Source organism: Triticum aestivum, chromosome 3B (assembly GCF_018294505.1).
Source record: "Triticum aestivum cultivar Chinese Spring chromosome 3B, IWGSC CS RefSeq v2.1, whole genome shotgun sequence".
Classification (NCBI taxonomy): Eukaryota; Viridiplantae; Streptophyta; class Magnoliopsida; order Poales; family Poaceae; genus Triticum; species Triticum aestivum.
Window position 1 is genome coordinate 316287853 of NC_057801.1, and position 13284 is coordinate 316301136.

General features: G+C 51.4%; 1 long non-coding RNA gene across 1 annotated transcript; it reads right to left on the reverse strand.

The window, feature by feature from the left end:
- Nucleotides 1-1061: 1061 nt before the first annotated feature.
- On the reverse strand, nucleotides 1062-2538 carry LOC123065371 (uncharacterized). The gene is made up of 2 exons (XR_006430999.1): nucleotides 1726-2538; nucleotides 1062-1612 (listed from the first exon to the last, which is right to left on the reverse strand). It is a non-coding gene; the product is annotated as an uncharacterized lncRNA (long non-coding RNA).
- Nucleotides 2539-13284: the final 10746 nt, after the last annotated feature.

Genomic DNA, 13284 nt, shown 5'->3' on the forward strand with positions numbered 1-13284 from the left:
TTAGTAACCAAAAAAAATGAGTTTTCAAATAAATATCAAACTGCTCTGCTTTTAAAAATTGAACTTCTTGGTTTTATTATTTAGTAATGAGAAAAAATTGAGTTTTTAATATGCATTAAACTACTTATTTTTTAAAATTGAACTTCTTGGTTGTAATCTTCAGTATGGAGGAAAATCTGAGATTTTTATAAACATCAAACAACTTCATTTTTTAATTAGGACATCTTGGTGTTATTCATTAGTAAAGGGAAAAGTCCTAGTTATGTAATAAACATCAAACATCTCACTTCTTTAAATTTGAACTTCTAGATCTTAAAAAAGGGGGGCAAATTCATGTTTACAAACTTTTTAAACTGCTCGGTTTTTTTAATTTGACCTTCTTGGTTTGGAATAAACATTTTGAACTTCTATGTTATTTAAATTTGAACTTCTCCATTTTTTAGTAAATTTGAAGAGCTCCATTTTTTATGTTTTGAACTTCTTGGTTTATTCTATAGTATCGAGGAAAATCATAGGTTTGTAATAAACATTGAACCGCCCCATTGTTTAAATTTGAACTTCAAGGTATTTTTTAGAAATGGTTAAACTTACAAAACAAATTTATGGTTTTTTCCATTTTCTACGAACTTACTATGTTATATCTTGTGAAGTTTCGTTTTGTTTTTGTCTCGCGACATTTTTAGGCATTTTTTGCTGTTGGTGAAATGGCCTAGGCGGTCCTTTTTTCATTAATGAATTTCTTCAGTATGTGGTACACGTGAACTTAGAAATTTTTGGAACACGGACTTTGGTGTAAAAAAGCATTGAAGCTCGAAGAATGTGTCGTTAAACTTTTCTTTTCTCACAAAATGTCTCTGAAGTACATAGAAAGAAAGGAAACATGAATGGTTTCCTCAATGTCTATGTCTCTCTCTCCATGAAACACATGGCTCGATAGAAGCACACAAGAAGATAAGCACTCCACAACGTTGATGCTTTTTGGAGTCCATTTTCTTTTGAAGGACCTATGAAACTGAACCAATGTATCACAACACCAATTTTTTTGCACCCACATATACTACTGAACTTCAGACAAAAAGCATTAACAAACAACACATTGGTGGACATAGTATAACAGGAGGGAAGCGAGATTTCTGCTACAGGAGAAAATTGAAAGCAGCCACGATCTAAACTTCTGTGCTCAAACTTAGTTGGGTTCACAACATGAACTTCAAAAAAATCTACACAACATAGTACATCACAACACAAAGGAGCCAATCAGCTGCACTAGCATTTTTTGCAACTTTCTTGTCATCCTTCCTGCTGGGTAGCACCGTGGACTCGTCTTCGTCCTGGAGACAGGTTGAGCGGGGCTAGCTCATGGCATTGAGGACACACGTCCATGGGCATCTGGATGAGAGAATGCCCGGTCGCCGCTAGTCCGTTGCTGGTGCCCCCATCTGCTTACTAGGTAGGTTGTATTGCCAGGCGCCAAATCCGCTCCACCGAGGTCGGGGACCTCTCCTCGGGAGCGTGGAGGATGATCACCGTCGACCCAACAATGTAGAGAACACAACCCAGAACGCCCACCCGCTGCAACTTCTCATTCAGCATGAAATGCGCTAGAACAACACTGTCCCCAGAAATCATCAAAGAAACACACAGATGCACATGTCAAACAAACCCAGATAATTGAATCCGAAAAATGTTATACACGCGAGCTGAAACGAGGGCAAGCAATTTTACCTGACAATGATGCTGAGTGCGCCGAGCGGCGCGACGAGGACGGCTGGCGCAAACATATAAACCACAAAATTGGTAGTCTCCCCAACAAGCACCGAAAGAAAGTTCAGGTTGCAATGAGATATCTCGATCCAATTCTCACATGACAAAGGAAGGAACAAACGAAGTCCAAGAGGATGAGGGTAGACTTACTGGTGACCATCCCGACCCACTAGAGCGGCTCCCAGAGGTACCCATACCCTCTGACGCCTGCAATTTTCAGAGGACAGAGAAGGTCATGTCACCAGATACGCGGCGCCGGGAGGTGTCCTGCATCGGCGGCCCTTCCACCATCAGCGGCGGCTAGAACCGGCGGTTGTGGCCCCGGTTGCGGCAGCGGGATCTGGTGGCTGGGGACCTGGCAGCGGCGGCAGGAACCGGCGGTTGGGGCCCTGGTTGCGGTAGCGGGATCTGGCGGCTGGGGACCTGGCAGCGGCGGCAGGAACCGGCGATGGGATAGGAGCGCCCGATGGCCGGCGACCACGCGCGCGAGGCGGCGGCTCGGGTGTCCGGCGAGAGCGCAGGAGGAGGCGGCGGCTCGGGCGTTCGGCGAGCGCGCGGGAGGAGGCAACGGTTCCGGTGTCCGACGAGCACGCGGGAGGAGGCGCCAGCTCCGGCGGCCGGCGAGCGCGCGGGAGGAGGCCGTGGCTCCGGCGGCCGGTGAGCATGCGGGTGAGGTGGCGGCATGGTGGGGGTGAGTTGAGAACGTGCGCGCTACAGCAAGTTTGTGGTGTGGGGATGAAACCGGTCGGAGGGGTCTTATGGGTCGGCCGGGTTTTGTTCTTTCGTGTTTTTGAGTTCGGGAACGCATCGTCAGGTCCTATAAGGGCTGTGATTCAAATAACTATTCTGATCCCAGAATCAGAATAGTGTCACTTTATATATATATTCTGTCCTCAATAGTATTCACTTATAGTTATGTCTTTAAATTTGTTATTTTCTAAACTAAATGAATGTGATTGGACCCCAATCCCTTCTATGCTTATCCCTCAAATTCTCCCTATCTCTTCATATGCATTTTGTTGACACGTGTTGAATGTTGTCCTTGTCAGCTGAAGATACAGAGACACACATTTAAAATTGTTTTTAATGCTCTTATTTCTTTTGCCTGAATACCGGAGAAGCTGGAACGACCACCCGACAAACCTGGTGTCGGTGTCAAAACCGGCGGATCTCGGGTAGGGGGTCCCAAGCAGTGCGTCTTAGATCAATGGTAACAGGAGGCAAGGGACACGATGTTTTACCCAGGTTCGGGCCCTCCCGATGGAGGTAAAAACCCTACGTCCTGCTTGATTAATATTGATGATATGGGTAGTACAAAAGTAGATCTACCACGAGATCAAGGAGGCTAAACCCTAGAAGCTAGCCTATGGTATGATTGTAATGGTTGTTGTTGTTGTCCTACGGACTAGAGCCATCCGGTTTATATAGACACCGGAGAGGGCTAGGATTACATAGAGTCGGTTACAATGGTAGGAGATCTACATATCCATATCATCAAGCTTGCCTTCCACGCCAAGGAAAGTCCCATCCGGACACGGGACGAAGTCTTCAATCTTGTATCTTCATAGTCTTGGAGTCCGGTCGATGATGATAGTCCGGCCGATGTCAGTTCGACTGATGATGGTAGTCCAGCTATCCGGACACCCCCTAATCCAGGACTCCCTCAGTAGCCCCTGAACCAGGCTTCAATGACGATAAATCCGGCGCGTATATTGCTTGGCATTGCAAGGCGGGTTCCTCCTCCGAATGATAGAAGATTGTGAACACCAGGATAGTGTCCGGCTCTGCAAAATAAATTCCACATTCCATCGTAGAGAGAATAATATATACACAAGTTCAATCTGCTGACGTTTTTTGCGGCATGACGTCACGCCACTACCAAGCCATTACTTGAATCGTTTTTTACTCTACCACCTCAGCGCATTTAGCGAAGCGGTTTCCTTGGCACGTCTTGTCGAAGCAGAGATCGTGTTCCCCCTTAATCCGGGATTCTCATCAATGCGGACGTGGGGAACCCAACCGCGCCATTGATGATGACGCTTGGGGGATAAGCGAGTTTTACCAGGCCGGTAGGGGACGCGTAGACTTCGCCCGCCCATATAAGGGATAAGGATTCACCTTTTCACCTACGCCTTCTTCCTCCTTTGCTTATCCATCTCCGCGCACTCGAGCTCCAGCGCCCAAGCCCGCACATCTCGTCTCAACCTTCCCCAGTTATGTCCGGAGCGGGAGGCAAGTGGATGACCTCCTCCGTTACGGAGGAGCACATCAAAAGACTGCGCAGCGTCGGCTACCTGTCCGGCGACATCGCGCACCGGCTGCCCGACGAGGGGCAGCTCATCCCCACCCCCAGGCCCCATGAGAGGGTCGTTTTTCTTCCCCACTTCCTCCGCGGACTGGGTTTTCCACTTCACCCCTTTGTCCGGGGGCTCATGTTCTACTACGTCCTGGATTTCCATGATCTAGCGCCGAACTTCATCCTCAACATCTCGGCGTTTATCGTTGTGTGTGAGGCCTTCCTATGCATCCAGCCCCACTTCGGCTTGTGGCTCAAGACCTTCAATGTCAAGCCGAAGGTAGTGAAGGGCACTCAAGCGGAGTGCGGAGGCGCCATGTTGGGCAAGATGCCCAATGTCCTTTGGTTCGAAGGGGCCTTCGTGGAATCCGTCAAGGGGTGGCAATCGGGGTGGTTCTATATCACCGAGCCGCGCGACCCTAAGTGGGCGGCGGCCCCCGAGTTCAGATCTGGTATCCCCACGCAGCTCACCTCCTGGAAAGAGAAGGGCTTGCTGTGGGGTAGTTTGGAGGAGCTGACGGGACTCCAAGCCTGTATCCAGAAGCTGGTGAAGAAGCTCAGGCTGGTTAACGTGGTCCAAGTCATGCTCGTCCGCCGGATTCTCCCATGCAAAGAGCGGGCATTCAATCTGTGGGAGTTCAATCCGGAACAGCACCAGGCGCTGAGCGGGCTCTTCGACACGACGTACAAAGGCGCCTGGAGGGTGCTGTTTAAGGGCGCCGAAGCCCCCGCATCCGCGACTGAAGATCGCGGATTTCGCTCGCAGCGCCAAGCCGACGAGGTAAGTGATTCTACCCCTTTACGGGACACTTGCTTTTCATAGTTTGACTCTATGCGGGTTTTAATTTCCCCTTTTCCTTTGACAGGATTGGATGAGGAAGGCGGATTAAATTATCTGCCCGGCTCCCATGCCAGAAAACCCAGTAGACGCCCATCTAGCGAGGCTGCTGGTTCCGGCACCGCACGTGGTGCCGGAGAAGAAGGCCAAGAAGGAGGCCACGGGTGCTCGAAAGAGTTCCCGTTTTCAGGTGTCCGACTACTCCGGGGCGGACTCCTCCCCCGAAAACGAGGAGGAGAAAGAGGACTCTCCCCCAGAGGAGGGAGAGAGGAAGAGGAAGGCTTCCCCAACAGGGGAGGCCGAAGGGTCCAAGAGGGGAAGGACTATTCCCCCGGACAGCTCCGCCAACATCAACGTTGGCGAGGAAGAATGGCCTTCAAGGGCCAGGCCTCCGGCGAGATCGTAAGTATCCGGATTCCTGAATGAGTTATAATTTCTTTTTCTGCGTCACATAGTGTCATTCTGATGCCGCATGCTGCCTGTAGTCCGGCCAATGATGATCTCCCCGCTTCATCGAGCTGGTCGTTGGCTCCGTCGGAGGTAGACTCCATATCGACCACCTCCACCCCTCGCGACACCGAGGACGGCGAGGTGGGATCCCAAGAAGGGACCCATTAGGGGGAGGCTCCGGAGGCGCCACAAGGCGGCCTCCCGGACTTTGCGCCGGACTCCATATCAGAACCCGCAGTGGTTCCGGAGTACGGCCGGCGGCCCCTTCGCACGAAGGGCAAGACCGTGACGCCGGCGGCTTCCGTCCAACCGGAGGCGCCGGACAATTTGTTGGAGGCGCTCCAGAGCGCTTCCATCGAGGAAGAACACCGCACTATTTTGAGTGCGGTGATTCAGAAGGTACAGCTCGCCAAGAGCGGGCTGACCGAAGCCTGCAGTAGCCTTCTATCAGGCTTTGAGGTAAGAAGTTAAAAATATGCAATGTAATACCGCATAGATAGTAGCCCCTGATGCTCGGTTCGGTGTTCGGAAAGAAAAGCCGGACTGAGGATCTGAAAAAAAGAAGATATACGCAGGGTTGCTAAAAAATTATGTCAATATGGGTTGCAGGCTGCGCTGCTGACCTCTGCCGCACTGACTGCGGAGGTCGGTGCTTTGAAGCAGGAGCTCGAGCGGTCCGAGCAAGAGCTCGGCCGCGCCAAGAAGCAGCTCCAGGACAAAGAAGGTGAGTAACACCACTTTGAACTTGTACCTTACAGAAAAGGATTTAGGTTGCAACAAAAAATAACTAGGATAACATGGGTACTGCAGGGGCCACGAACGAGGTGGCGACCCTGAAGGAGGCCGTGTCCGCGGCCGAACGCAATGCGGCCGCGGAACGGGCAGAGCGAGAAAAGCAGGAGGCGCAGGTGGCGGTGGTTCGGTAAGAGCTCCAGGCTCTCCTGAAAAAGCATGAGAGTTTGGAGCGTGACTCAAAGACTCGAGAGTCCGAGCTTGCCTCGGCTCTCGAAAGTGCCAAAACTGCCAAGGCCGATGCCCATAAGTCCCTTCAGGAGATTGAGTTGGTGAGGAAGATAGCGGCGGGTAAGGCATTTTTCATGCAAAGCAAGCATGTGAATGTAAATTACGTGTTACTTACCCGTATTTGGAGCTCTCCAGGGGCATTTGCAGATCTGCCTCGCAGTGTGTCTGATGCCGCCGCATTCTATCGAGCCGAGGAGGGGAGCTCAACGGAGAAGGTCTTCTGGTCTCGGTATGCTGAGGCCGGCCATCCGGTGCCCCCTAGCGACCAACTGAAGTAGCTGGTTGAGCTCCACAAGGCGGCCGAGCAGGCCATGAAGGGCCTCATAGTCCGGCTGTGGCCTGGAGAGGCCATGCCTGGGAGCTACTTCGGCCTTGTGCGACGGTTGGTGGATGCGTGCCCCTGGGTGGAGGTTATCAAGCGCTCCGCCTGTATTGAAGGTGCTCGTCGGGCCCTTGCCCGCGCAAAGGTGCATTGGGGCAAGCTGGATGTGGAGAAGCTAATCACTGACGCGCCACCAGCGGGCAAGGAATATCGTACGCCCGAAATGTACTATAAGACTGTCCTGAAGGGTGCCCGCAAGATTGCGGATGAGTGCTCCAGGGATGTAATTATTGAGTAAATTCGCAATGTGTTACCCTGTGCGCTGAAAACTTTGTTTATATGCGCTAAGCAACACTTGTTAATTTAAAATATTACCTTCTGTGCGGCCGTTCATAAAATCTAAGAGATGGCAAGTCGTCGGCTTCAGCCCCCATGCCACGAGTGCTGGGGTGTTCGGGATAAACTTGAGCACTCTTGTTTCCATTTTTGGGTCCATCTAGGGAGGCGCTCAACACAACGAACAAGGCAACTGGACTTATAGTGCTTGAACACTCTCACTTAGCCATAGAATTCTATAATTTTAAATTTCGGCGAAGCCCCTAGTATTCGGAAGACCGAATTAGGGGCACTATCCACGCCTTCGTCAGACATTATCCGGAACTTCGCTCGAAGCGGCGTAGGTCTTTAAGGACCCGAAAGGACCTCTCGAACAGCGACCAGTCTCTCGCTTTATCATGACAGTCAGTTTTAGCTTTCTCCACTGAGGCGTTAACCCGGCTCAACCGGGGCGCAATCGCAGTGGTTCTCCCAGTGCTACCTTAGCCGATAGAACGGAACATAAGGTCCCGAACATGGGAGCCAGGCAAACCCAACTATTGACCCAAGACATGATTCGGAGCCGATTCATATAATGCTATAAGTTCGGGGTGCCGCACTTGTGAAAGTGTTTGGACTTTACCACACCATAATGCGGGGAACATAAGCCCCTGGTGTATTTGGCCGTACCAAAATGTACGGATGCAACATGTCGTAAATGAATATATATATATATATATATATATATATATATATATATATATATATATAAGGTAATGCAATTATGGGCAAAAAGTGCTGCATTTTATTCGAGAAGATCTGCTATGAGTGCGGAATGATACAAATAGTGCGGAAAGCAAGGGATTGGACGAATTAAAGGCGTCTCCCTCCAGGGGTAGGCCGCGGAATGGTGTATTTAATAAATTTAATGCTCGTAATGGAGACCACCTGAGTGTTCGTCGCGGCCTTTGTCCCTCCCTGGCTGTTGCATCATGAGTTCGGCAGGCTCGCCGCCGGACAGAGTTCTGTATAAAAAAGAGAGAAATAAAAGATAAAAAGAGCGACACACTTGGGAGCCCCTGGTGTGGTCGAACCGCACTCTGGGTCTGTTGTGGTTGTGCCTCTCCCCCTATGCCCATGGTATCTCCAGGGCGTAATTATGTACGCGGAGAGTCTGTCTTACAATTGTGCGAGGGCTGGGGTTGAGGCCGCATTGCTATGCGTGCTCAGAACATGCCAGGTGGTCTTGGTTGATGTTGCTCCGGGCGCGTTTGGCCGTGTCCGGTCGTTTAACGGCCGGACTCGAAAATTGCCTTAAAAGGCTGCTCTGTACTTCTGCCGCGAGAGCCGCTGTATGTTCCTCCGTTCAGAGGGAGCGTTCCGTGTTTCCATTGACCGTGATGACTCCACGAGGGCCTGGCATCTTGAGCTTAAGGTATGCATAATGCGGCACCGCGTTGAATTTTGCAAACGCGGTTCGTCCGAGCAGAGCGTGATAGCCACTGCGGAACGGGACTATGTCGAAGATTAACTCCTCGCTTTGGAAATTATTCGGGGATCCGAAGACCACTTCCAGTGTGACTGAGCCTGTAGAACTGGCCTCGACACCTGGTATGACGCCTTTGAAGGTTGTCTTTGTGGGTTTAATCCTCGAGGGGTCTATGCCCATCTTGCACACTGTATCCTGATAAAGCAGGTTCAGGCTACTGCCGCCGTCCATCAGGACTCTTGTGAGGTGAAATCCATCGACGATTGGGTCTAAAACCAATGCGGCGAATCCGCCATGGCGGATACTGGTCGGATGGTCTCTTCGATCGAAAGTGATCGGGCAAGAGGACCATGGGTTGAATTTTGGGGCGACTGGCTCCATCGCGTATACGTCCCTTAGTGCACGCTTCCACTCCCTCTTGGGGATATGCGTTGCGTATATCATGTTTACCGTCCGAACTTGAGGGGGGAATCCCTTTTGTCCTCTGTTGTTCGGCGACCGGGTCTCTTCCTCGTCATCGCTGTGTAGCCCCTTGTCATTGTTTTCGGCGATTAATTTGCCTGCCTGCTTGAATACCTAACAATCTCTGTTGGTGTGGTTAGCTGGCTTTTCGGGGGTTCCATGTATTTGACAGGAGCGGTCGAGTATTCGGTCCAAATGGGACGGGCCCGGAGTGGTTCTTTTGAATGGCTTCTTCCGTTGACCGGGCTTGGAGCCTCGGAATCCGGCGTTGACTGCCGTATCCTCATTGCTGTCGCCGTTAATGCGGCGTTTGTTTTTGTTTTGACGCGACCTGCCATTGCGGTCCTTGGTAACCGGACTGCCAGCGTTTTTGCTGAGGTTGTTGCTACGAGCTAGCCAGCTATCCTCTCCCGCACAGAAGCGGGTCATGAGTGATGTGAGGGCTGCCATGGATTTCGGCTTTTCCTGTCCTAGGTGCCGGGCCAGCCACTTGTCGCGAATGTTACGTTTGAAGGCAGCGAGGGCCTCTGCATCCGGACAGTCGACGATTTGATTTTTCTTTGTTAAGAACCGTGTCCAGAAGTGCCTGGCCGATTTGTCTGGCTGCTGGATTATGTGGCTTAGGTCATCTGCGTCCGGTGGTCGCACATATGTGCCCTAGAAGTTGTCGAGGAATGCGGCTTCCAGGTCTTCCCAGCATCCAATTGACTCTGCGGGCAGGCTGTTAAGCCAATGCCGAGCTGGTCCTTTAAGCTTGAGCGGGAGATATTTGATGACGTGAAGATCGTCACCGCGGGCCATATGTATATGGAGGAGATAATCCTGTATCCAAACCGCGGGGTCTGTTGTGCCATCGTAGGATTCGATATTAACGGGTTTAAACCCTTCAGTTATTTGATGATCCATTACTTCGTCAGTGAAGCATAGTGGGTGTGCGGCGCCTCTGTATTGAGCAATATCGTGACGTAGCTCGAGAGAGCGTTGTCTGCTGTGTTCGGCCCGGCCGGAGTAGTTGTATCCGGCGCGACGGTATTCGTCGTGGGTCTTGGGGCGCCCACGTGATCCATAGATAGATCTGGATTGTCTTGCCTTGTCCTCCAATATATCCCGCAAGTCCGGCGCGTTCCCCCGTGGCTTCATGCTTTTTGAGCGATGCCGGGGTACGGTTTTTGTGGAGGGCTTGCATGCCTCTCTGTCGCGGCCACGAGGTGGTCGGTCTGCCGTATTGTGCGCTGGTGATGCAGGTTTGTACGCTTCCTCCTCTAGTCGGGGGAGCAACTTGCGTTTTGGGTAACTTTTGGAGGGGCGTTCGAGTTCATACTCTTCGGCCGCGAGGACCTCGGTCCATCTGTCAGCCAGTAGGTCTTGATCAGCTTGAAGCTGTTGCTGCTTTTTCTTTAGGCTGTTTGCCGTGGCCATTAGCCTTCGTCTGAAACACTCTTGTTCGACGGGATCCTCAGGCACGACGAATTCGTCGTCGTCGAGGCTTGCCTCGTCTCCGGAGGGAGGTAAGTAATTATCATCCTCGACCTCTTCGTCTGCCGCCCTGTCGTGAGGGCTTGCTTCTGCCTCCTCCTGCGCTGGATCGTGCTGGAGGGGGTTGTCTTCGGCACTTTCCGGGGTGTTATTATCTCCTATGCCGGAATCTCCATTCTTGCTGTGGCGGGATTTAGAGCGGCGCCGCTGACGTCGGCGCTTGGGCTGTTTCTTTAAGGAATCGGCCTCCGTTGCTTCTTCGCCGTCCCCATCTTTTGGGGTGTCCACCATGTATATGTCGTATGACGAGGTGGTCTTCTAGTGTCCTGTAGGCACTGGTTCTTGATAGTCTCCGGCATCGTCGTCCATACCGTCGATGTCTTCGGAGTCGTAGTCGAGTACGTCGGTTAGATCGTCGACGGTGGCTACGAAGTGGGTGGTGGGTGGGCTCTGAATTTCTTCGTCGTCCGCGTCCCAACCATCCTGGCCGTAGTTCGGCCAGGGCTCTCCGGATAGCGAGAGATGCTTCAGCAAATTTAAGATATCACCGAAGGGTGAGTGCTGAAAGATGTCCGCAGCGGTGAATTCCGTGATCGGCGCCCAGTCGGATTCGACTGGCAGGGGCGCAGGAGGTTCGGAGTCCGGCAGAGAGTCCGGCACCTCGGAGTCATGAGCTTTATGCGGGACAAGGTAAGTGTTTGGCTCCATCGCCGTAGAAGTTGCAGCTCCCGAGGCGGTGTCCAGCCATCTGTCCTCGATCTGAGCGATCGGCCCCGGACTATGGGTCGGAGCGGATTCATGTGTGGCCTCCAAGGTGCTGTCCGGCGGCAGAGTTAGGTCGTGCCCATCGTGACAGCGCGGCACGCTCGGCTGTGGCTCAGATCCATCGAAGATCAAGTCCCCGCGGATATCGGCCGTGAAGTTTAGGCTTCCAAACCTGACCTGACGGCCAGGGGCGTAGCTTTCGATCTGCTCCAGGTGGCCAAGTGAGTTGGCCCGCAGTGCGAAGCCGCCGAATATGAAGATCTGTCCGGGGAGAAAAGTCTCACCCAGGACTGCGTCGTTGTCGATTGAAGAGGCCATCAAGCCTATCGGTGACAACACAGAGGAACTCTCAATGAAAGCACCAATGTCGGTGTCAAAACCGGCGGATCTCGGGTAGGGGGTCCCACGCAGTGCGTCTTAGGATCAATGGTAACAGGAGGCAAGGGACACGATGTTTTACCCAGGTTCGGGCCCTCCCGATGGAGGTAAAACCCTACGTCCTGCTTGATTAATATTGATGATATGGGTAGTACAAGAGTAGATCTACCACGAGATCAAGGAGGCTAAACCCTAGAATCTAGCCTATGGTATGATTGTAATGGTTGTTGTTGTTGTCCTACGGACTAGAGCCATCCGGTTTATATAGACACCGGAGAGGGCTAGGGTTACATAGAGTCAGTTACAACGGTAGGAGATCTACATATCCGTATCGCCAAGCTTGCCTTCCACGCCAAGGAAAGTCCCATCCGGACACGGGACGAAGTCTTCAATCTTGTATCTTCATAGTCTTGGGGTCCGGTCGATGATGATAGTCCGGCCGATGACAGTTCGGCTGATGATGGTAGTCCGGCTATCCAGACACCCCCTAATCCAGGACTCCCTCACCTGGCGCACGTGGGATCGTGGATCAACCCTCGATAAGTTGCATGCATGCCACGTGTCCACCATACGTGAACCGCTAGGGGCACCTACGTAATTGTGATGTGCCGCCCCTTCGCCTTATAAATACTTCACCCCCATGCGGTCATTATCTCTTCTCCCACCTTGCCATCTCGCTCAAACCCTAGCGCCACCGCTAGCATCCATCACCGCCGGAGACGAAAAGCTTAGCTGTCGTGACCTCTCCGATGTTGCCTTCACGCTGGATGTGGACATCGTCCTCTCCGCCATCACCGTAGGTGTCTTCCGCTGCCAAGTTAGGGCGCAGGAGATTGGACTGCTCGGCCTCCTTCCGCTTCGTCTAGTAGTTCATCGTGCGGTAAATAAAACTTGCTTTTTACCGCTTATTTGATCCGTTGAATCTGTCCACATCTTCCAAACGTGGTTTCTACACTTCAAATCTATATCCTCTTGTTTCTGCATCTCATTACTTGCAAGTATGTTCACATATGCTTTACAAATAGTGACATTCCTCACTTGTACTTATTCATGGATTCATACAAATCTGGAACCAACTCTCACCGATAAGTGAATATCTTCGCAATATGAGGTCAATGTCTTCAAACTGATTTATCTTCAAAATCTTCTAAGAATGCATATGACCTCTTCCCCTTCCCTCGCATCTCTAGTGCTGTCATAGGTACATGTCTGTGGGGGAATCCCTTGGTTCTCATAGTATGCATTCATTTGCAGAGTTCTTGCAGCGTCATATTGAATCACCTGAAGCCAGCTCTTGTCTGACAAGCGGATTGAAGCCAAACACTTTTGTGAAGCCTTTCAGTTTGAATCCAATGGCCACAAGCAAATCTTCAAAGAAGGGTGGCATACAACATCGTGACAACACTGCCTTGGACCTGCCCCCTGATCTACATGAGATGTACAGGTCTGATCCAGATGAATCTTACGGTCAGCAAAAATCCAGAATCCAATGGATTCGAAGATACTGGGCAGAACAATGGTTTCTATATTGCTTCGTGACTCTAGAATACTCTGCTAAAAATGCTATACGATGCCCGTGGGGCGATATGCTCTATAAGAAGATGCAACCCATGACCCAGGCTGAAGCCATAGCCAAGGGCTTCTATCCTTGCATGGTCAGAGGACCTCATCCTGAAGATGCTGACCTATCCAGTCTCCAATGGTGT